The sequence below is a fragment of the Hypanus sabinus genome, unplaced genomic scaffold (assembly GCF_030144855.1).
Source record: "Hypanus sabinus isolate sHypSab1 unplaced genomic scaffold, sHypSab1.hap1 scaffold_52, whole genome shotgun sequence".
Taxonomy (NCBI): Eukaryota; Metazoa; Chordata; class Chondrichthyes; order Myliobatiformes; family Dasyatidae; genus Hypanus; species Hypanus sabinus.
The window spans coordinates 1,471,013-1,497,299 of record NW_026781382.1 but is presented as its reverse complement, the minus strand read 5'-3'; positions in this window follow the sequence as shown (position 1 = coordinate 1,497,299).

The window sequence follows — 26,287 nt, the reverse complement described above, 5'->3', positions numbered from 1 at the left end:
TAAGTACTTTTCCCTTAACAATTAGATGTGCGTGATCCAAGGAAGCACCCTTCTCATATTTTCTTTTAAATACACTAGCAAAGTTTTTGCGATTATCTCAAATGCATTTCACGTCAAAAGGCAAACATTTTGTCCAGCAACGGATTCCTATACAGAATAGCACAATGCCAAGGAGGGAGATCTACTTGATTAATTCATGCTACATGAAGTATTCCGGAGTGGATTTATAGTGTGGATTAGTTCTTGACAGAGAAGCTTCTTTTCTTCTTGAAGTGGGAGTCGGCTGCTAAGTGGTGGTCTAATGCCGATGCCATCATTTGCTGAGATTCAGTAAATTGTTAAACTGAATGGATTGCAGTCATTAACGTATATTTGTGTCAATAATTTAGAAGTTTGTACGCTGCTTTAGTTCGTCATGGAGAATGGAGTGAATTTCAAGTTCAGTAATTATATTAATTTTGAGAATTGTGAAATATGGGTCTTTAGAACTACAGAATCATAGAACTACAGCACAGTACAGGCCCTTCAGCCCTCCATGTTGTGCGGACCCATATAATCCTTAAAATAAAATACTAAACCCACACTACCCCATAACCCTCCATTTTTCTTTCATCCGTGTGCCTGTCTAAGAGACTCTTAAATACCTCTAATGATATAGCCTCCACCACCATCCCTGGCAAGTCATTCCAGGCACTCACAATCACCTGTGTAAAAACCTACCCCGATGTCTCCCCTAAACTTCCCTTCCTTAATTTTGTTCATATGCCCTCTGCTGTTTGCTATTGTGCTCTGTGAAAGAGGTACTGACTATCCACCCTGTGTATGCCTCTCATAATCTTATAGACCTCTGTCAAGTCCCCTCTCATTCTTCTACGCTCCAAAGAGAAAAGTCCCAGCTCTGCTAACCTTGCTTCATATGACGTTCTCCAATCCAGGCAACATCCTGGTAAATCTTTTCTGCACACTCTCCATAGCTTCCACATCCTTCCTAGAAAGAGGTGACCTGAATTGAACACAATACTCTTAAGTGCGGTCTCACCAGAGATTTACAGAGTTGCAACACGACATCTCTACTCTTGAACTCAATCCCGCTGTTAACTAAGCATAGAATCTTATAGACTTTCTTAACTACCCTATCAACCTGTGCAGCGACCTTGAGGGATGTATGGATTTGAACACCAAGGTCCCTTTGTTCATCCCCACTCTTAAGTAACTGACCATTAATCCTGTATTCAGTCTTCTGGTTTGTCCTTTCAAAATGAATCACCTCACACTTGTCCAGATTGAACTCCATCTGCCATTTTTCTGCCCAACTCTGCAGCCTGTCTATATCCTCTTGTAAACTTCGACCACCTGCAGCTCCATTCTCAACTCCTCCAATCATCGTGTCTTCCACAAACTTACTCACCCGTCCTTCCACCTCTACATCCAAGATATTTATAGAAATCACAAATAGCAAGAGTCCCAGGACAGATCCCTGAAGCACTCCACTAGTCATCGACCTTCCAGGCAGAATACGTTCCTTCCACAGCTGCCCTCTGCTTTCTTCCTTTAAGCCATTTTTTAAACGCAAACAGCCAAGGTTCCACTTATCCTATGCCTCATGACTTTTTGGATGTCTCTTATGAGGGAACTTGTCAAATGCTTTGCTGAAGTCCATGTAGACCACATCCACCGTCCTATTCACGTCAATTTTTTTGTTACCTCTTCAAAAAACTCAGTCAGGTTCGTGAGGCATGATGTTCCCTTCACAAAGCCATGTTGACTATCCATGAGTAGACTGTACTTCTCCAAGTGCCAGTAGATCCTATCCTTAAGAATCCTTTCCAGTAGTTGCATACCACCGACGTAAGACTCTCCCATCCATAGTTCCCAGGTTTCTTCCTATTGCCTTTTTTAAATAAGGAAACGATACTTGCCATTCTCCAGTCCTCTGGCACTTCCCCTGCAGCCAAAGAGGATTCAAAGATCATAGCTAATTCTCCTGCAATCTCTTTTCTCAATTCCCATAACAATCTGGGTTGTTTCATATCCGACCTAGGGATTTATCAATCTTCTTAATGTTTTTAAGAAGATTCAACACTTCTTATTCTTTAATCTCCACATTGTCCAGCACACAGGCCAGCACTTTTCGACCTCATCCTGATCAAGATCCTTTTCACTTGTGAATACTGAAGTAAAGTATTCATTTAGGACCTCCCCAACCTCCTCCGCCTCCAGGCACACGTTGCCCTCTTTATCCTTTAGCGGTCCCACCTTCATTCTCATCATCCACCTATTCTTCACAAATGCGTAGAACACCTTGGAGTTCTCCTTAATCCTACATGCCAAGGCTTTCTCATGCCCTGTTCCAGCTCCCCTAAGTCCTTTCTTTAGCTCCTTCCTGGATACCCTATATTTCTCATAAGCCCCTCTTACTTCCTGCTTCTTATGCCTAACATGCGCTTCTTTTTTCCTCTTGATGAGTTGCCTCAATGTTCTGTCACCCACTGTTCCCTTTTCCTACCATTTTTTTTCCTTGCCTCAGTGGGACAAACGTATCTTGAACCCAGCTCAAGTGGTCCCTAAACTTCTCCCAAATTACTTTTGTGCTTTCCCCTTTGAACATCTGTTGCCAATTTACTCTCGCTAGTTTCGGCCTCGTCACTTCAAATTTAGCCCTTCATCAGTTAAGTACTTTACCATTTCATCTGATTTTATCCCTTTCCATGGTGATGCTGAATCTAAGGAAGTTGAGGTCACTCTCACCAAAATGCTCCCCCAACAAGATATCTGTCATCTGACCAGGTTAATGACCCAGAACTAGATCCAGTATAGCCTCTCCTCCAGTCGGCCGGTCCGTATGCTGTGTCAGGAATCCTTCTTGAACATACCTGACAAATGCAGCCCCATCTAGCCCCACTTGCATTCAGGAGCTGCCAGTCAATATGAAGGAAGTTGAAACCACCCATAACTACTACCCTGTATTTCCTGCACCATTCTAAAATCTGCACGCTTATCTGTTCCTTGGTGTCCCGAGGGCTATTTGGAGGCCTATAGAATACTCCCAGCACAGTGATTGATCCCTTCCTATTTCTGACTTCCACCCAGACTGACTCCATGGACATTGCTTCTGCAGCATCCTTCCTTTCTATAGCCGTGATATTATCCCTGACCAGCAACGTGCCCCCCCCCCGCAACTTTTCTACCTCCCATGCTATTCCTTTTAAAACACCTGAACCCCGGGAACTGCATCATCCAATCCTGCCCTTCCTCCAACCAAGTTTCAGTAACAACATCACAGTTCCACGTACTAATCTGTGCTCTTAAGTTTATCCTCCTTGTTTCTAATACTCCTAGCATTGAAATAGACACATTTCAACCCTTTAACTGGCTACAATTATGTTCTGACCCCTGCCTGTCCTTCCTCATCAACTCAGAACTGTTAGTATCATGCCCTTGTCCTTCTACCATAATCCCTACACTCACATTCTGATTCCCACAACCCCCCCCCCCCGCCAAACTAGTTTAAACCCTCCCTAACAGCTCTATCAAACACAACCGCCAGGATATTGGTTCCCCTGGGATTCAAGTGCAACCCATCCTTTTTATACAGGTCGCACCCACCCCAGAACAAGTACCAACAATCCAGAAATCTGAATCCCTGCCCCCTGCCCCAATCCCTCAGCAATGTATTTATCCTCCACCTCATTCTATTCTTATTCTCACTGTCGCGTGGCACAGGCAGTTATCCCAAAATTACTACCTTTGAAGTCCTGCTTTTCAACTTCCTTCCTAAATCTCTGTAGTCTTCTTTATGGACCTCTTCCCTTTTCCTACCTACGTCATTGGTACCAATATGCACGACAATCTCTGGCTGTTCTCCGTCCCACCTCAGGATATCTTGGACATGCTCAGAAACATCCCGGACCCTCGCACCTTGGAGGCAAACTACCATCGGAGTTTCTTTCCAGCCTCCACAGCTTCACCTGTCTGTACCCCTGACTATAGAGTCCCCTATCACTACTGCCTTCCTCTTCCTTTCCTTACACTTCTGAGCCATAGGGTCAGACATGGTGCCGCAGGCATGGCCGCTGCCGCTTCCTCCAGGTAGGCTGACTCCCCTCCACCCCACCCAACAGTACTCAAACATGAGTACTTATTGTTAAGGAGTAGAGCCACAGGGGTTCTCGCCAGAACCTGGCTTTTCCACTTCCCTCTTCTGACTGTGATCCATCTCTCTGTCCCCTGTGGCACCAGAGTGACCACTTGTTTGTACCTCCTCTCTATCACCTCCACACTCTCCATGACCAGATGAAGGTTATTGAGCTACAGCTCCAGTTCCCTAACACAGTTCCTTAGGAGGTGCATTGCGATGCACCGGGTGCAGATGTGACCATGCGGCACTCCGGGAGCTCCAGGATCTCCCACATCTGACACCGACCACAGAAAACTTGTCTCACACAGATACTACCTCCTTTTGCAATCAACAACTGCATCACCTCATCCCGTTCCCGCCGAAGGCCGTGGAGCCAAAGCCCTTTCATTCTGCTTCCTCTCACTCTGCCGCTCGCTCCGAATGCTACCCACTGGATATGGCTGCCTTTTTTAAAAACTGTTCGCGCTCAACTGGCTGATGTCATGAGCCTGCGCAGCCTGACCCCTCTCTTCCCCCGAGAGCTCAATATGCCTTCCTGCTGGAAATCTTTTAGTGCTCTTGCGTTGCCTTCTTGTTCCGAATTTGCTTTTGGAAGGTAATTCTGTTAAGAATTTTACTAATACTTCTCTTCTTGAATCATTTACACCTTTATCTGTAAATAAATTAAATGACAGTTTGGCGATGATACACACTTTGAAGATCTGGCTACAGTTAAAAAGAAAACACACATCTCTATTTATTCAGATTCTCTCTTTCCAGTCCATTTTTTTTCAATTTTTCTTAAACCATCTACGACTGATCTGTTTTTTTTTTGTTTGTTTTTTGTTTAGAGAATGGGATAGATTAGGCATTAAATGATTTCAGCATCTGTTTGTGGGAGGGGACCTTTCTTCTTCTGAGCATCTTTTTTTAAAACTTTTTTTATTGCATTTTTAAATGATTACAAAGTATGAAAAAACAATGTATATAACCCTTACCCCCTCCCTTTAACCCCTCCCCCCTAACTACCCTATAGAAAAAAAGAAAGAAAGAAAGAATGCCTGGTTGTTGGAAGATCTCCACATGCTCCATGGAATTCGTAACAACTTTAATATGTATATTTATTTCTTTCCCCTAATAACCAATTGTTTCATCTTCAGAGCATCTATATATTTAATCCTGTCTTTTGTAAATAAGGGCTCCAAATTTTCAGAAATGTTTCGTATTTATCTCTTAAATTATAAGTAATTTTTTCTAATGGAATACAACCATAGATTTCTTTCTTCCAAGAATCTATACTTAAATGTGTATCCGATTTCCAAGTAACTGCAATAGCTTTTTTGGCTACTGCCAGTGCAATTTTTATAAATTCTTTCTGATACTTATTTAGTTTGAGTTTCGGTTTTATCCCTTCAATATCACCTAGTAAAAATAATATTGGATTATGAGGAAGTTGTATTCCTGTAATTTGTTCCAGTAAAAGTCTTAAATTTGTCCAAAAAGGTTGAATTTTAGAGCAAGACCATGTCGAATGTAAAAAAGTACCAGTTTCCTGGTTACATCGGAAACACTGATCCGATAAATTTGGATTTAATTTTTTTATTTTTTGTGGTGTAATATATAATTGATGTAGAAAATTATACTGCACTAATCTTAACCGAACATTTATTGTATTTGTCATACTATCAAGACATAGTCTTGACCAATTTGTTTCTTCAATTTTAATATTCAAATCACTTTCCCATTTTTGTCTTGACTTATGGACTCCTTGTTTAATTACCTGTCTTTGAATCAAGTTATACATGCAAGATATAAATTTTTTAATATTTCCTTTTTGAATTAAAATTTCTATTTCATTAGATTTCGGCAATAACATTGTTTGACCTAATTTTTCTCTTAAATACGCCCTTAATTGAAAGTAACAAAATAAAGTGTTGTTTGATATTTTATATTTATTCTTTAATTGATCAAATGACATTAATATACCTCCTTCAAAACAATTCCCTATATATCTAATCCCATTTTGAATCCAATTATATAAAAGTTGATTGTCCATTGTGAAAGGAATAAGTCTATTTTGAATTAAAGATCTCTTTGCTAATAAAGATTTTTTTTGTCTCATCATCAACATTTATCTTATTCCATAAATCAATCAAATGTTTTAATATAGGAGATTCTTTCTTTTCCCGAATCCATTTAGATTCCCATTTGTATATAAAATCTTCTGGTACATTTTCTCCTATTTTATCTAATTCTATTCTAATCCATGCCGGTTTATCTTTCTCGAAAAAAGATGCAATAAATCTAAGTTGATTTGCTTTATAATAATTCTTAAAATTTGGAAGTTGTAATCCTCCTAAATCAAATTTCCATGTCCATTTTTCCAACGATATTCTTGACATCTTACCTTTCCAGAGGTATTTCCTCACATATTTGTTTAACTCTTGAAAAAACTTCTGGGGTAATTGTATTGGTAATGATTGAAATAAATATTGTAATCTAGGGAATATATTCATTTTTATAGTATTTACTCTACCTACTAATGTTATTGGTAATGCCATCCATTTTTCAAGATCTTCCTGAATTTTTTTCAAAAGTGGTAAGTAATTTAATTTGTATAAGTTTTTTATATCATTATCAACTCTTATACCTAAATATTTTATACCATTTGCTGGCCATCTAAATTGAGTTATTAATCGACATTGATTATAATCTCCTTTAGTAAGAGGTAAAATTTCACTTTTATCCCAATTTATTTTATAACCCGATATTTTCCCATATTCTTCTAGTCTATAAGATAATTTGCGTAGTGAATGTAATGGATCTGTTAAATAAAGTAGAACATCATCAGCAAATAAGTTAATCTTGTATTCTTCCTGATTAACTCTGAAACCCTTAATATCTGGGTCCATTCTAATTAATTCAGCTAGTGGTTCTATTGCCAACACAAATAAAGCAGGTGATAGTGGGCAACCTTGCCGAGTTGATCTTGTTAACTGAAATGATGTTGAAATTTGACCATTTGTCACTACTTTAGCTTTGGGATTAGTATTTAAGGTTTTAATCCATTTTATAAATGATGTTCCTAGTCCATATTTTTCCAATACCTTAAATAAAAAATCCCATTCCAATCTATCAAATGCTTTTTCTGCATCTAAAGCAACTGCCACACTCATTTCCTCCCTCTTTTGTGCTAAATGGATTATACTAAATAACCGAGTTACATTATCTGCCGATTGTCTATTTTTGATAAATCCTGTTTGATCCATATGCACTAATTTTGGTAAGCATTTAGATAATCTATTAGATAAGATTTTTGCTATTATTTTATAATCGGTGTTTAATAAAGAAATAGGTCTATATGATGCTGGTTTTAAAAGGTCTCTGTCTTTTTTTGGCAATACTATTAAAATAGCTGTTGAAAAAGATTCTGGAAGTTTATGCGTTCTTTCTGCTTGATATATTAACTCCATAAAAGGAGGAATTAATAAATCTTTAAACTTTTTATAAAATTCAGGTGGAAAACCATCTTCTCCTGGAGATTTATTACTTTGAAGTGATCCCAAAGCTTCTTCAACTTCCTTCAATGTAAAAGACATACCTAATCCCTTCTGTTCTTCTATATTTAATTTTGGAAGAGTTATTTGTGATAAAAATTCTTCTATCTTAACGTCATCATTCTTTGATTCTGATTTATACAACTCAGAATAAAAATTCTTAAAAGCCTCATTAATTTCTAGAGGTTTATAAGTAATTTCATTCACTTTTGTCCGAATTGCATTTATTGTTTTAGAAATCTGATCTGTTTTTAACTGCCATGCAAGAACTTTATGTGATCTTTCACCTAATTCATAATATCTCTGTTTAGTTCTCATAATTGCTTTTTCTGTTCGATATGTCTGGAGTGTATTATATTTTAACTTCTTATTAATAAGTTGTCTTCGTTTTTCTTCTGTCATATTTCTTTGAGATTCTTTTTCTAATTTTATAATCTCTTTTTCCAATTGATCTATTTCTATCATATATTCCTTCTTAATTTTAGAAGTATAACTTATTATCTGGCCTCTCAAATATGCTTTCATTGCTTCCCACAATATGAATTTATCATCAACTGAATGTAAATTTGTATCTAAAAAGAACTGAATCTGCTTTTTCATAAAATCACAAAAATCTTGACGTTTTAGTAAAATTGAATTAAATCTCCATCTATAAATTGATTCCTCTTTATCTATCATTATCATTGTCATTATTAAAGGAGAGTGATCAGACAATATTCTTGCTTTATATTCCACGTTTTTCACTCTATCTTGAGTATTTGTTGATAATAGGAAAAAATCTATCCTTGAATATGTTTTACGTCTATTTGAATAGAATGAATAATCCCTTTCTTTTGGATTGATTCTTCTCCATATATCAATCAAATTTAAATCTTTCATCAATGATAGAGTTAATTTTGCTACTTTTGATTTTGTAATAGCCTTTGTTGATCTATCTAAAACTGGATCTAAACAAAAATTAAAATCTCCACCTATTAATATTTTATCATGTGCATTAGCCAAATTCAAAAAGACCTCCTGTATAAACTTTACATCATTTTCATTTGGTGCATAAATATTCATAAGAGTCCATAGTTCTGAAAAAATTTGACAATGTATAATTAAATATCTTCCTGCCGAATCAATTAATACATTTTGTATTTTAATTGGTAAATTTTTATTAACCAAAATTGCAACTCCTCTTGCCTTTGAGTTAAATGAAGCTGCAATAACATTTCCAACCCAGTCTCTTTTTAATTTCTGATGTTCTATATCCGTTAAGTGAGTTTCTTGTAAGAAAGCTATATCTATTTTCATTTTTTTAATGTATGTTAAAATTCTTTTTCGTTTTATTGGTCCATTAAGCCCATTAACATTAAAACTTAAAAAATTCAATAAATTAGTCATTATTTTTATTTATGTTACTCCAATCTATAATAATACCTAATCCTTCAACTTTCAGTGTATCCTGGGAAATCTTTTTAAAAGTCTCCATGTTGCTATGTGTGTCCCCACCAATCATCCAGGCAAAAGAATAGAAGAAAAATAGAAAATAAAGAAAAAAACAAAATACCCCCTACGTTGTGAAAGAAAGGAAACACAACATTACCCCCCTCTATTGTACGGGTCATGGCAATCGCCATGATTACACACGTGAATCCCGTAGTAACCGATTCAAAGCTCCCCAGCCCCCCCGCAACATAAAAAATATACATATAAAAAAAAACATACTATTCTCAATTAATATTTCTAAAATATTACTTTTCTCCCTTATATCGTCCTTAAATGTCCATCAGTTCCATTTGCTTTCTCTGTCTTCGTCTTTAACCATTACATTTAGGAATCTCTACTTTTAATTAACGAAGAGATGAAAGTTTTTGTGCAAACACCTCCGCATCTTGATAATCAGAAAAAAATCTTTTTCCTTCCTCCAAAAAAATTATCAGTGTTGCTGGGTGACGCATTAAAAACTTATAACCTTTTTCCCACAAAACCTTTTTAACTGGATTAAATTCTTTCTTTCTCTTCAAAAGGTTATAACTTATATCAGGATAAAAAAGAACTGGTTTCTCAGCTATCATCAACGGACCTTTTCTTCTTTTGGCACCCTGGGCAGCCGCCCTCAAAATCTTTTCTTTATCCTGGTATCTTAAACATCTTATCAAAATTGATCGCGGATTTTGATCATCTTGAGATCTTGGTCTTAAGGCTCTGTGCACCCTTTCAATCTCAATTAAAGTTCCTTCTCCCATTTCCAATTTTTCAGGAATCCATTTTTGAAAAAAATTTATTGGGTCTTCTCCTTCGGTACCTTCTTTAAGTCCAACAATTTTAATATTGTTGCATCTACTAAAATTTTCAAGTTTATCAATTTTTCCCACGAGTTGTTTTCTTTCTGATGTCCAGGCATCATTATCATCTTCCATCCTCTTCATTCTTCCCTCCATTTCTTCCATTTTGACGTCCAAATCTGTAATTTTCTTTTCCATTTTTTCCTGTTTCTTTGTCATTTTATCAAACATAGCCTCCATATTTGTTATTTTTTCTGTAATTACTTTTTGGTTACTTTTAATTACTTTTAATGCATTTAATTTATGCATTATTTGCCTCAAAGTCTTTTTTGTACTTTCAGAGGAACTTTCATCTTATCCATCTTCGTCTGATTTTTCCAGAGAGTCCGGCTCTCTCTCAGACTCACTTTCACTGTCGGTTTCAGTCGTTGCTGGGTTTTGTAGTTCTGGTTGCTCTCTTTTGCGCATGCTCGTTCCTTTACGCTTGCGCAGTTCTCGTTGATATTTCCCTTTAGAAATGGCCGATGCTGCCACAGTCTCCTTTTCTGTTTCACCGGTGGTGTGTTGTACCTGAGTCCGCAGTTCTTCGGTAGATGTAGGCCTTGATTCTGTTCCAACTTGAGCGGTCTTCGCGGTAGCAGTTTTCTTCGTCTGTTTATGAGGCATAGCTTAAAACAATCCGGAGTAGTTTATAAGTAACCTTAAAAAAGTATTAATTAACTTTTCTTCACTTAAACATTAATTTATTAACTTTTTTACGGGAGGGCTGAGTTCCAGCGTCTCGATCCTACGTCATCACGTGACGTCCCCCCTTCTTCTGAGCATCTTTCAGTGAAATATCACCTATCAAATATCCACTTTTTCGATATCTACATATTAGAGATATTTGAAGATATAAACTGCATAAATTTCCTGCTAGCCCAGATAAGAGCATAATAGATGTGATTTCAAATTATAAGCCTTTTGAAAATGGTTCACCCTCCTATATTTATGGCCTGCTGTCTGGATTGAGAATGGGTCCTTTATATAAAATTTTAAAATATTGGGAAAATGATCTACAGACTTCATCTCTGATGAGACCTAGATGGTTATTTCGAAATGGTTAATTCTTCATGATTATGTGCTCGACATTCCCTTCTACAACTTAAAGTAGTACATAGTGTTCATATGTCTAAAGTCAAGCTCTCTCGTTCTATAGCGGATATATCTCCTTACTATGACAGATGTAATAATGTGGAGGCTTCATTAATTCATAGGTTTTGGTCATTTTAGAGCCTTGCAAAATATTGGAAAGATGTTTTCCAAACTTTTTCTCTACTTTTTAATGATAGTTTTAAGCCCAATCTTTTGTCTACCTTATTTGGTATTGTTGAGGAAAGAGTTATAATTTTGGAGCCTTCTCATTCACGGGTACTGGGTTCTATTTCTCTTGTGGCTAGGAAGGCGATCTTGCTAAAATGGTAGAAAGGTGCCCCCCACACATGTTCAGTGGTTATGTGATGTTATGCCATGTTTAAATCTAGAGAGGATTCCTTGTTCAATTTTTGATGCTAACCAAGATTTTCAAACGTTATGGGGACCCTTTCTGAACTATTTTAAAAATCTTTGAATTGTTACTAAAACATAGATCTGAGCTATAATTATAAAATACTATATGGTAAAGTACTCTTTTCTTTTCTCTTGTTTTCTTTTTACCGATCAGCTTTGTCTTCGTGGCGGGTATAGATTTATTTTTATAATATAATTAGCCATTCTATCGTATTTCCTCATTCAACTTATTTTATCTGATTGATCATTATTATGGGATACCCTGATTGTAGCAATGTGATTTATATACAGTGCATTGTGTGCTATATTGTTTTGATTTATAATACATTACCTTATCTATTCTGTATTTGTGTATATGGAACATTAAAATATTGGAAAAGTAATTAGACTCAAGGGGAACATTAACTTAATAGCAATATTTGTATAACTGATTTTGAATTACCTTTACGACATCATGTGGGAAATAAGCAGAATAACTTAATTGAATACAGTTCAGAGTTTTCTGTGTCTGGATCAATTCAATTATTCGTGTTTATTTTGAATTCCCAGATTGAACCAGAATAACCTACAAGATTCTGGAGTGATCCGTCTCTTCGATGTTCTGAAGAAGAGTAAAGTAAAAATGCTAGCGTGAGTAATTTTGCATGATGTCAATCGTCAAAACATCAATTATGTTCCTCTTTAGTGTATCAGTTCTATAAAAGAGTCTGTCTGATTCATCAGCATACAAGCGATTGCAGAGGCTATTATGCACAATCATGCTTCTAGAAATCAAAGGTCCAGGCCCCATCTATTCTGGGGAAAATGCTGATAGAGACCGTTTATGAAGATTAGGTGTGTTGACGGATGATCAATGGGAAATAATGGAGGTAGGGGCATTACAGGGCAGAAATATTACAGCTAGGCTTATGCATCATTATCTAAAACTTGCTGAAAGTTCTCAGTAAAAGAGGAAGATGTTTAGAGTTGGGAGACTGTTGAAAACGGAATGGCAAATGTAAACATCAAAAGTGTAAATGAAAAGCGGCAGATGACGCCAGTGGAGTTGAGGGCATGGTTAAGGTAGACGCAGATTTGATAACTGCTGCGTAGGCACAACAGTCTGAAAAATGCTGGAAGTAATCTGAGAAAAATGTGATCAATCAATCACGTTAAGGGATAGACGATGTGCAGATAAAATCAAACAGTAGAGGTTAAATGAGATATTGCCTTCCATCTCAGCCTGAGCTCTATTTGTCTCTTTCATTAGTCACGTGCTGCTTGCGTTGAGGAGATCACAGAAACAGAGAGATATAGAAACATAAAAAAATGCCTATGGCACAATACAGGCGCTTTGGCCCATAAAGTTGTGTCAAACATACCCTACATAAGGTATTACTATACCTCCCCATAGTACTCTGTTTTTCTAAGCTCCATGCACCTATCCAAAAGTCTCTTAATAGACCCTATCGTATCTGCATCCACCACCGTTGCCGGCAGCCCATTCCATGCATTCACCACTCTCTGAGTAAAAATATTTACACCTGACATCACCTCTGTACCTACACCCCAGCAACTTAAACTTGTGTCCTCTGGCTGCAACCATTTTCGGACTAGGAAAAAAGCCTCTGACTATCCACAGGATCAATGCCTCTCATCATCTTATACACCTTGAGATGATGGATCATCCCAAGTTTGCTAGATGCTCCTGTGTTTGCCCATATTTAGACAAAAATGGAGCTGATTGACTGGAGATTTGAAGAATCCATATCCATATGAGACCCCACTTAGAATAAATTCTGATGTCACCCGTATTTATATAAGTATAATGAAACGCAAGGCATGAATGCGTTTGCACATGGTTTACGAGCACATCTGTGTGCATGTGCGGGTGTGAGTGTGTGTGTGTTCACTTTTTATTTCTTGACTTCTTGTTTGCTTTCAATACAGGCTGCAATCTAACCATCTGACAGACAATTGTCTCGAGAGTGCCTTCTTTGCACTCACCAAAAATCCTTCGCTGATGCAGCTGAACCTGAGCAATTCCAGTCAGGATGGGAAACAGGCCAATCAATTCAATGATGAAAAACTGCAATATCATTATGAGAGATCCACTCAGCGGAAGAAAATCAAGTGAGTTTATCTTTGTTAGATAGAGTAATTATATTTTTTTCGACAAAGCAAAATTAAAAAAAAAAATAGTTATTACCTTTTGGCTCTAATTAGCTTTATTTTTCAACAGATGGCTACGCATGAAACATTTTGGATGACCTGTCACTGAATCAAACACTTTAACCCTGATAACAGACTGAACGTCTATGAAGTGTTACATTTGATATGGAACAGAATTTGATGATATAAACCGTTTAGCTCATAACAGCCTGGCAAAAATACCACGACCTTTGACACGGTAGAGAACTGAAAACTTAAGTTAAGTTCTCAAATAGTTTGAGGTTTTGCTCTCTGAATTAATAACATAGCAACATTGGTTGAATGGTGGAGTATGTACATCGTTCTGGCATGTAATAATTAAGTGAGGCTTCTATAAATAGTGAACCCTATCCAAAGATAGCAGAGATCTGCAAAGCTTCTAACATCTTTTGTCTTGCTTTATAGTAAATTATATTTTCCAATCTGGTATCAGGGTCTTAGAGCAAGGCAGTACCCAGTGCTCGGATAATTTATACCCCGACCCCAGCAGCCCAAATTTCGGGATCAGAGGCGAGGATTGGACTGATTTGGCTTGCACACCCGCAATGTTCATCCCTCTATCCAGCGACTGTTGGTCCTGCGAATGTTGCGGCGTTTTCGCCCCGTACCTATGATCAACTGAGATGATTATCATCAGTCAATATGGGCCTGCACCGGCTGCGAAGTGGAGGCGATCTTAGGAATAAATATGGTTCAGAATGTTCTCCTTTACATCCTGCGTGCATCCTTTCCCATTCTTTTATGTATGTTTCTCTCTTAATCGGTTTATTCGCGTTTCTTGCTTTGTGACTGTCTGTAAGTAAACAAATCTTAGGGTGTGTAATTTATGCAGTATTTAAAAATAAATGCATTTGAATCTTATATCTCGAATCTTGATGTCAATCTTTGTATTAAAGCTATGTGCAGGAAATAATTAACAGTCAGGAGAAACTCCATAGTTGCTGGGAATCCAATCACCATACACAAAATAATGGCGGAACTCAACAGACCAGGCGGAATCTATGGAAAGAAAGGAAGGGGTCAAAATTTGGAGCTAAAAAACTTCAGCATGACTGCAGAGAAAAGAAAAAAAAATGGTTAAAAGGTGCGGGGCGTGGAGGAGGGAACACAATTTGAATTGTGAACCTGGGAGGGTAGATGAGTATAGTGCAGAGCTGACAAGTTGATTGGCGAATGTGATACCGGGCTGCATAAAGGGAAATCTAATAGGAGAGGAGAGACGGCCATGGAAGAAGTAAAAATGGGAGGAGCCCCAGCACAAGAGTGAGGCGATGGGCTTGCAAGGACATAAGGTGAGATAGGAAGAAGGATGGGTGGGGGAGTTGTTCTCATTCATGGGAAGAGTAGCAATTGCCGGCTGCTGGTTCTATACGACCATAAGCTATTGGAGCAGAAGTAGGGCATTTGAACCATCGAGTGCGCTCCACCATTCAATCATGGGCTCATGCAATTCTTTCAGTCATCCCCACTCCACTGCCTTCTCCCCATGCCCTTAGATGCCCTGGCTGATCAAGAACCTATCCATCTCTGCCTTAAATGTACCTAATTACTTGGACTCCACAGCCACTCCTGACAACAAATTCTGCAGATTTACCACCCTCTGTCTAAAGTTACTTCTCCGTATCTCTGTTCTAAATGTACGTACTTCAATCCTAAAGTTGTGAACTCCTTTCCTAGATTTCCCTACCCTGGGAAGTAACTTGTCTATATCTAATCTGTTCAAGCCTTTTAACACTCAGAGTGTTACTACAAGATACCCCCACCCCCCCCATTCTCTGAACTCCAGGGAATACAGCCCGGGAGCTGCCAGATGTTCCTCATATGCAAACTCTTTCATTCAGGAAACATTTTCGTGAATCTTCTCTGAACCCTCTCCAATATCAGTATACCCTTTCTAAAATAAGGAGCCCACAACCGCACAGAATACTCCAAGTGTGGTCTCACGAGTGCCTTACAGAGCCTAAATATTACATCCCTGCTCTTATATTCTATACCTCTGGAAATGAATGCCAACATTGAATTCGCCTTCTTCACCACCGTCTCATCTGGGTGTTAACCTTCAGTGTAACATGTAACCGAAGTCCCTTTGCATCTCTGCATTTTGAATTATTTCCCCATCTGAATAATATAATGCCAGGTTATTTCTTTCACCAAAGTTGATGATCATACCATGGTATTTCATTTGTTACTACTTTGCTCATTCCCCTAAACCAGGGGTGTCAAACTTATTTTAGGTCACTGGCCGGATTGAGAAAAATGCGACTTCATGCGGGCCGGATCAGTTGTGCACGCGTGCATGCTCCCACAGCTTTAGTTGCCTTCATTTTTTCAAACTGCTCTCATGTGTCTCAGTCTCTGCTATATCTAAAATTGTTTCACTTTACGAATTTCGCTTTTTTATGAAGCAGATTGCCTAGCAAGCATTCTTTTTATGATTGGTATTAACTTGCAGACGTAGATTACAAGAAAGTAGGCAACGAGAAAGAAACAATGCTATTTCAGCTAAGATTGCTTTGGGAGCCATTCCTTTTCCATTAGTAATACGTTTGAAATCAAGCATTAGCAAACATAAATGTAGACCTAACCATTACACAGAAACGCCATTTCACAAAGCAACTTTTTATCCCAGAGCTCTGTTGTGTCTTTCCCTTTGCCTTCCATGAACTGACAGCTCTCCTCACGCAACTCGAAACATCTTTTCAGCACTTTTCCTTGGCTTAACCATCGCACCTCTGTGTGATAGGGAAAATCATTATATTCTGAACCCATCTTCTCCAGAAACGACTTGAACTCGCAGTGATTTAAACCTTTGGCTCTTATGAAGTTAACTGCTTGTGTTATGGTGCTCATTATATGTTCCATTTTCAAGGCTTTGCCACCGAACAATTCCTGGTGTATGATGCAGTGATAAGCTGTCAGCTCACCTGCGCCATTTTCCTCCCGCATCTTCTCCTGGATCCTGCCCAGCAATCCACTCTTTTGACCGCACATCGCAGGCTTCTGTTTCTTGTCCAGATGCTTGTACTTGTCGTGGTGCTTCGTTTCATAGTGTCATCTTACGTTATATTCTTTAATTACAGCCACACCTTCTCCGCACACAAGACAAACAGGTTTGCCCTTTATATCTGCGAACATATACTTTTCCTCCCACCTGCCTTGAAAACCCCTGTTTTCAAAGTCGGCCTTTCGTTCAGCCATTTTTGGGGTGAGGGATAGCTGAAAGTTGACCACACGTGACTAGCGCCATAAGGATGCTGATGAGAGAGTAAGGCAAGCGCGAGAAATGCACTGGCAGTGCATTGTGGGATTTGTAGTATTAGTGGTGCATGCAATATACCGGCGGGCCAGCTCTAACAGAAAAAAATATTCATTAATGATATTCAGGAAATAAACCAGGGAAACCGAATAAACACTAAAACCCCTGAAAACGTGGTACCTGAATAAACTCAGCATTAGCCATATCATACGCCATAGGCGCTTCGATTACTGGTGCCAGCTTTAATAGTAATTAGATATTATCTAGCGGGCCAAAGAAAATTCCACCGCGGGCCGGATTTGGCCCGCGGGCCTTGAGTTTGACATATATGCCCTAAACTATCTAAGACTCTCAGCAGGTCCTCTGTTTCCTCAAAACTACATTCTCCTCCAACTATCTTTGGATATTTACTCACAATTTTTTTTTTAAATCCCACAATCCCACAATCCCACATCGTAAAGAAAAACGACGGTCCGAACACCGACCCCACTGGAACTCCACTGGTAACAGGCAGCCTACCAGAATAATTTCGCTTTATTCCCACTGTCTCTTTTCTGCTGATCAACCAATGCTCCACACACAATTGTAACTCCCCTGTAACTCTATGGGCCTACAGCTTGCTGAGCAGCCTCATGCGCTGCACCTGAAAAGGCCTTCTGAAAATCCCAGGACAATGCACCTACTGCATCTCCTTTGTCTATCCCGCTTGTAATTTCATCCAAAAAAAAAGAGAAAAAAAACTGCAGTAGGCTTGTCAGGTTTTTTTTCTTTGCAGGAAAGCATAAAAGAATAGAGTAGAAGGAAAGATATATATCTATACATTATACTAAATCACATATGAAGACTCCATACCCTATATTCATACAGATTAATTAATTCATAACACTGAAAGATTGTAATTTTATTATATAAAAAAATCTAACACACTACCAGGACCGAAGTTGATTAGTAAAGAAAAAAAAGGAAACAAATATTAGTCATCATCTGTGCTTTAACAACAAATCAAAAGTTTTTAAAATAATTCAGAAAAAGTCCCTACAATGTTTGAAAGTCTTGGCTAGATTCAGTGATTGAACATGGATTCTTCTCTAAATTTGTACATGATAACACATCACTTAACCATTGAGCATTCTCTTTCCAGTCCCATTTTTCTAACTATACCTACATACCCTTCATGGTTGATAAGACCCCCAAAGAGTGAGAAAGATTTGGTAACAAATATCACCAGGACCCGCCGACAGGGGAAGTCTCACCTCGCCTGAACAAATGTACAAATGTCAACCAAATATAGCTTCCCTTTCCAATGTTTTTATTAATATATATATAAGAATCAGAGAACTGGGAGAATATATATATATATATATATATATATTTATGGATATATCAATACATTAAATAAATCACATATAAAGACTCCTTACCCAATATTCGGACCAGTCAATTAGCTCGTAACATTAACAAAATAATAATTTTAATATATAACAAAAATCTAACCCACTACCTAGACCAAAGCTGATTAGTAGAAAGTAAAACTAAAAAATATTGTTAGTCATCATCTGTGCTTTAACAGCAAATCAAAGAATTTGAAAATAGAAAAGGTCCCCACAATGTTTGAAAGTTTATTAGATTCAAAGATTGAATATCAAATGTCCTCTAAATTTGAATATGACATCACATCACATAACCATTAGGCGTGAATAGGAGGGGCCACAACTTTTCACTTAAGCAAATGAGTCCTTCTCGCCATAAGAGACATAAAAGCCAAAATGTGCAATTCAGATGACTCGAAAATAATCTCCTCTCCTCCAACAACATCAGATAAAGCAGTCAAAGAATTAGGCTTGAAAGTTACTTTAAAAAGTATCGAAAAAATTTGAAACACTTCTTTCCAATATTTTCTATGACTTGATCATGTCCAAATCATATGAATTAGTAAAGCTTCTCCATTATTGCATTTATCACAATACGTTATACATCTTACACCCAGTCCAGCACAGCCAATCCCCCAGTAGGCTCAATACCAAGCTGTTTTAGAAGGCAATCCCTTAGTCATTTTTCAAATTCTTTCCCTTGATGTCCAGTAAAGGCCTAGTTTTCCAAATCCAGTTTCACACTAAAATCCTCAATGATTAACATGGCATTGCCCTCCTGAAAGTCCTTTACTATCTCCTGCTGTAATTTGCAATCTAAATCCCAGCACCTATTTGGAAGCCTGTAAATTTCTGGTATTTGGGTCCTTTACATTTGCCATTTCTTACAGCCCATAGAGACTCTATACCAGGGGTCGGCAACGTTTACCACTAAAAGAGCCAATATGGACCCATTTCCCACAGAAAAGAAAACACTGGGAGCCACAAAATGAAATAACACTGCATACAACGGGTTTTTTTTGCCTTTATGCTATGTATAAACAAACTATAATGTGTTGCATTTTTGAAATTGATGAACTCCTGCAGAGAAAACGAAATTACATTTCTGCATGCAACAAAAACATTTTGAACTCCGAAAAAAAGACGTTGGGTTGAAGGTTACTACATAGGTAGCCTACCTTGGATCGAAGAATTAAAAGAAAGCGCGCACTGGCGGGTGTCAGGCATTGGCAGTGGTGATGTATATTAATAGCGATAAAAAACACGTTGTAGCGGTGTAGCGCTACACGCAGCGCTAAAATAAAGACTGCAGTCAAAGGTAACTTTATTCGAACTAAACAGCCTTGCTTTTAAGCCTCCCTCAACCCAGCCCCCATGGACGCAGATGCTGCAAAAGACGCGTACTCACAAACCCCCGTAGGCTATCTCCCTTAGCCGGAATGCTGGCTAATTGTGAGGAAATGTGTCGCCACACTTAGATCGTACAAGATCACCATAATCTTCAAATTTAGAATTACATTTCAAAAGCTAACAAACTAACATAAAATACATTTTAATTAAATACTGACCAATTATTTCCCAAAGCCACAGGGAGCCGCAGCACAGAGGTGAAAGAGCCACAAATGGCTCGGGAGCCGCAGGTTGCCGACCCCCGCTCTATACCTACCAATCCTTTGTCATCTCTTTCCAACAGTTTAATATTATTTCTATTACACGGAGCCACACCACCCCTTTTACCTACGATCTGTTTTTCCGATACACCATATATCCTTGGAGATCAGCTCCCAGTGACAGCAAGTCCTCAGCCAACTGTCAGAGATGGTCACAACGTCACACTTGTCAATCTGTAGCTTAATTTCAAGATCGCCCATTTGATTTATTATTCTAGAGCATTCAAGTGCAACACCCTCAGTTCAGTATTTGCTGTTTTCTGTTTTAGCTGCACCAGGTCTCCATTGCCCTATAAGTCATGCCACTAGCTGCGATGATCCCTCATCTCCAGCCTGTCCTTTCTATCATCTCCATTGCACGCTATCTTTGATTTATTTCTGTTTTCGCTTTCCTCAGCCCTATCGCTACAGTTTCTATCCCACTGCAAATTAGTTTAAAACCTCCTGTAACGTTCTCCTTCGCGTGTAAGTGATAACGTCGAATTTAACGTCGAGATAAACCACAGTCAATGAAACCAGATCGCAGTAAGATTAACCATTTACTGTTCACTCTTCACATTAACATATGGTGAAAACTGTTGATAAAACAATACAAGATTGATACAGTATTTGTTCCTTCCTTAATATCACATTTCAAGTGTAAATACTTGCAAAGGTGACTATAACTACATTACACTAAGGTGCAGTATACAGGGAGAGTTTACCTGCTCCATTGACTACTTTAAATACACTTCCATGCAAACTATCCGCGATTCTTTAACTAACGAAAGCATAAACATTATCTACCGTCGTTACTTCTAACAGGATCGGCATTAACATCTTAGTTCAATATATCGATTATCTAATAACTTACAGCGTTGCTCTCACTGTGATTTCTCATGCCTGCAAACAACTTCTGCTCCGGTGAGCCTCGTGGAAAGCCCCCACCCTCGCGCTAATTTCAAACCGGTGTTTTCCCACAAGACGCGGCGAAACCGGATGTGACGTCATCGCATGCCGATATATTTTACATGCAATGAATATACTTTAAACACTTCTAATTCTAACTAGAAAATACTATTGAATGAATTACTAAGCGAAAATATTATAAACTAAATAACTGTCGTAAAGACAGCACACCTCCCTAACAGCTCTATTAAATGTGCCTGCTAGGATAATGGACCCCGTTGGTTTCAGGTGTAGTCAGTCCTTTTCGTATAGCTCGCTCCCCCCACAAAAGAGGCCCCAACGATCCAGGACCCGGTAGCCCTGTCCCCTACACTAGCCTCTCAGCCGCACATTACTACGCCTGATGATGCTTTCTCTCGATAGCACGTGGCACAGGCAGCAATCCAAAGATTACTCATTTTCAGCCTCCTACCCAACTCCCTGAATTCTCTCTAGGATCTCCTCCCTTTTACTACCTATGTCATTGTTACAAACGTGTCCCAAGACATCTGGCTGTTCACCATCTCCCTTCAGAATACTCTGCACCTGATCCAATACATTGGATGGCACCTAGGAGGCCACAGACAATGCAGGTATCTCTATCAGACTGACAGAACCTCCTCTCTGCTCCCCTCACTATGGTATCCCCTATGACTATTACATTCCGCATATTCTTCTCTCCCTTCTGCAGCACGGAACCAGGCTCAGTACCAAAACGCACGATTGGTATGCCGTTTCCCTGGTGCTGCAGGAGTTGCGCTGATGGTAATTGGGCAGATATTTCTTCAAACATGACTGACTGTAGTCCATAGCAGGGGTGTGAAAAGCGTCAAGACTGATTGTTAATTGTATGCTAATCACAGCAGAGAATAGGTTGAATATATACTTGATATCGGCCTGCAGCAGTATGCAAACCGGAGAGAGGAACTCAGTAAGCAGAATGGTCGACCCTAATTAGTTGTCGTTCCTGGTTGTGAGAAGGAGTGTAACACAAGAACGTTGCGTCAAGACATCACAGTGAGCTTGTCATGAAGCACAGAGTTCTTCGCTTTGCCTTTGTTGAATTTGTAGTGCTGTCCTTCCGGTGAATAGAGAAACTCCCTGGCTGAAGCATCCTGTTCAATGTGTCCGAGATGAGCCATGTCTTAGTGAAACACTGAACGCAGCAGTCGCTCACTTCCTTCTTATACGACAATCTCGTCCTTAGATAGTCTATCTTGTTCTCTAGTAACTGTACATCGACTCACAAAATGACAGAGAAAGGTAATTTCATACAGCGATGCTTCAACCTGACTTGTACTTCGCCTCAGCCCCCGCCTGTCCCGACGCTTGGCGACCTTTTAAAGGAGCTGTACCAACATTTCTGAAAGCCAAGTTCACCGAGATATAAGTGAAGTCGTGGGTGCGTTTCGGTTGAAATGTACATTCATAAACGGAAATAGCTTAAAATAATTACTTTTTATTGTTTGCACAATGATTGTAATGCACTGTTGGTGTTTTATTGTTTTTTTTTTCAAATTAGTTCTACATGGTTCTTTGTTCTGTTGCTGCCTGTGAGGAGATGAATCTCAGAGTTGTTCTCAATATGCATACTTTGACGATAATTTTATTGGAACTTTAACAGTTGTAAGGTGTTGTCGTTTCTTGCCAGCGCCGTGCTTCCCCGCTTACCGATTTCGAGGGCATTCAGTTCGGCGTGCTGAATGCTCTCCAAATAGAAGTGCAGCATAGAGACTTCAGGAGAAGTACTTGTGTGTTTTCTATGTTTCTATGTTTTCTATGAAACAATTGTATGTTTCTACATAATGTAATTCTTGAAGTAATTCCTGATGGTACTGTACATGATGAGTGCGCTGCCATAGCTGCCATATCTCGCTCAGTCTGTTATATTTCTGTCGTGGCATTAAAACGAAAACACGCCGGACATGCTCTCTTCACGTTGTTATGTCGGGAAGCAGGTACAGAAGATTGATGACAAACATTCGGTGATTCAGAATCAGCGGCTTTCTCTCTGCCACACGATTCTTAAGGACATTGAAACAAGAACAAAAACTCACATGTTTCTTTTAGTATTATTTCTGACCTTGCACTATTTTAATCATTGAATGTACATATATGTAACACTCGCTTCATCTGGCGGCATGATCTCGGGATGAATACCCCCCTGCCCGGCCGAACATAAGAAATCTCGTTTGGGTGGATGCTGCGCGCTGTGTTCCCTGTTACAAATCAGTCCCCCGAAGTAACAAATGTACACAATATGCGATTAAATGTTTAAGCTTTACAACTCTCACTTTGACTACGTGGTTAGTAGTGAAACAAAATACAACATAAAAGGGCGGAAATATTAATAGACAGTCAGTGCACAATTGTTGGAGCTCACTCAGTCGTCTTCCTTCCAGCGATCGATCTCCTCCGAGCGTTGTCGACAGTCGGACCCCCGCTCAGAGTCCACTCCTTCTGGCGGTCTTCCGAATCTCTCCAATCACGGTCTCTCGATTCATCTCTCTCTCTCTCGCTCTCTGGTCAAAACACCCGAGACCTACAGCTTCCAGAATCACCAGGCAGGGCAACAGAACGCTGACTGGCTAATATGCGTAATTATCTTCAGCCACAGTGCAAACTTTTCTGCTGCAGAGCAACCGGTAACTCAGCAGTTAACATTACAGAGACGCTGATAGACGAAATATATGGCGCTGATATTCAACCGGTTTCTGATTCTAAAAGAAAACGGCAATAGAATACCTGTTGCTTGCATGGTGGGTGCTGGGAGGCTGATGCTTTTGTTGGAGCAAGCAGAGTGAGGGTTGGAGTGGCGGAATGGCAAGGGAAAGGAGCTTTGTGTTTCTAAATCTATCTGACATTCACTCTTCGTTTTGTTATTTTATGTGTATGTCTGCGAATACTCAGAAATTGAATGCGTATATAATACACATAGACAGAAAATTAACACCAGTTAGGGGTGATTTAGTAACATGGATCATTTTGGCTTTATAGTGATATCAAATAAGTTTTAATGAAATATTTATTTAAATTTGGATATTCTTAAACTATATCGTTGCCAATTATTCCTCTGATCCTCTGAGCTATTTAGAACAGTGGGTTTGAAATGCCAAATGTCCTATTCCATTGTCAAGGATTTTCACAGACCACTTTGCTTTCTGAGTCATGGGTTATGGGTTTCTCTGGTAGCGCGCAGAATTTCTTCTAGTAAGCAAAAATTAACTGGAACTTGAAACTCGGGAGGAACATTAAATGGACGTCATGATCGAGACCAGATACACATTTATTTTAGTCCACGTATTTCAAGATTCACAGCTAATAATCACAACAACCGAGGATATGAGACATAATAAGTTTCGCGAAATTCTCTAAGGTGAACATAGAGTGGTCACAATGTTCGCCAGAAAAACACAGATCGCCTCAAGATGCAACAAGGTGCAGGCCCTTTTGCGTTACTCCGTGCATCGTGAGTAATGAACAGGATTTGATTAGGGGCTCGAGGTAAAGGAGCCATTAGGAGGTATTGTCCATAATAGGATGTTTTGATCTACAATTTGAGAGGGAGAAGGGAAAATCGGAAGTGTCAGTATTACAGTTGAACAAAGGGGACAATACAGCCATGAGGGAGGAAATAGCCGAAGTTGACTAGGAAACACTACAGGGATGACAGTGGAACAACAATGGCAGGTATTTCTGAGAATAATGCAGAAAGTGCAGGATCAGTTCATTCCAAACAGGAAGAAAGATTAAGATTCTGAGGGGAGTAGGGGGCAACCATGGCTGATAAGTGAAGTCAAGGACATTATAAAAATAAAAGAGAAGTATAACACAGCAAAGATGAGCGAGAAGCCAGAGGATTGGGAAACTTTTAAAGAGCAACAGAAGATAACTAAAAAAAGCACTACGGGGTGAAAAGATGATGTACACAGGTGAGCCATCTAACCATACAAAGGAGGATTTTAAAAGCTTCCTCAGGTATATAAACAGGAAATATTAGTTAAGACCAATGTTGGACCCTTGAAGGCAGAAACGGGTGAATTTATTATTGGGAACAAGGAAATGGCAGATGAGTTGAAAAGGTACATTTTGATCTATCTTCACTAGGGAGGACACAGACCATCTCCCAGATGTAATTGTGACCAGAGGACCTAGGGTAACGGAGGAACTGAACGAAATTCACATTGGGCAGAATATAGTGTTGGGTAGATTGTTGGGACTGAAGGCTGATTAAACCCCAGGGCCCGATGTTCTGCAACCCAGGGTAATTAAGGAGGTAGCTAAAGAAATCGGGGTCGCATTAATAAACATTTTCCAATGTATTATAGATTCAGGATTATTTCCTGAGGATTGGAGGGTAGCTAATGTTATCTCACTTTTTAGGAAAGGCGGGAGAGAGAAAACAGAGAATTATAGACCAGTTAGCCTGACATCAGTGATGGGGAAGATGCTGGAGTCAATTATAGAAGATGGAATGGCAGCACATTTGGATAGCAGTAACAGGATCGGTCCCAGTCAGCATGGGTTTACGAAGGGGAAATAATGCTTGGCCAAACTTTGGGAACTTTTTAAGGATGTAACTATGAAAATGGTCAAGGGAGAGACAGTGGATGTAGTGTACCTGGACGTTCAGAAAGCCTATGATAACGACCCACATAGGAGATTAGTTGGAAAATTAGAGCACATGGTATTGGGGGTAGGGTACTAACACGGATAGAATATTGGTTGGCAGACAGGAAAGAAAGAGTAGGGATTAACGGGTCCTTTTTAGAATGGTAGGCAGTGGCTAGTGGGGAACCGCAAGGATCGGTGCTGGGACTGCAGCTATTTACAATATTCAATAATGATTTATATGAAGGGATTAAAAGTAAGATTAGAAATTTTCAGATGACACAAAGCTTGGTGGAATTGTGAAATATGAGGAGGACATTAGGAGAATGCTGCGTGAGTTGGACATGTTGGATGAGTGGGCAGATGCATGGCAGATGCAGTTTAATGTGATAAATGTGAGGTTATCCACTTTGGTGGCAAGAACAGGAAAACAGATTACTATCTGAATAGTGTCAAGTTAGGAAAAGGGGAAGTACAGCGAAATCTAGGTGTCCATCAGTCAGTGAACTTAAACATGGAGGTACAGCAGGCAGTGAACAAAGTTAATGGCATGTCGGCCTTCATAACTAGGAGTGTTGAGTATAGGAGCAAAGAGGTCCTTCTGCAGTTGTACAGGGCCCTGGTTAGACCGCGACTGGAGTAGTGTGCACAGTTTTAGTCTACAAATTTGAGGAAGAACTTTCTTGCTATTGAGGGAGTGTAGCGTAGGTTCACAAGGTCAATTCCCGTAATGGCGGGACTGTCATATGTTGAAAGATTGGAGCGACTGGG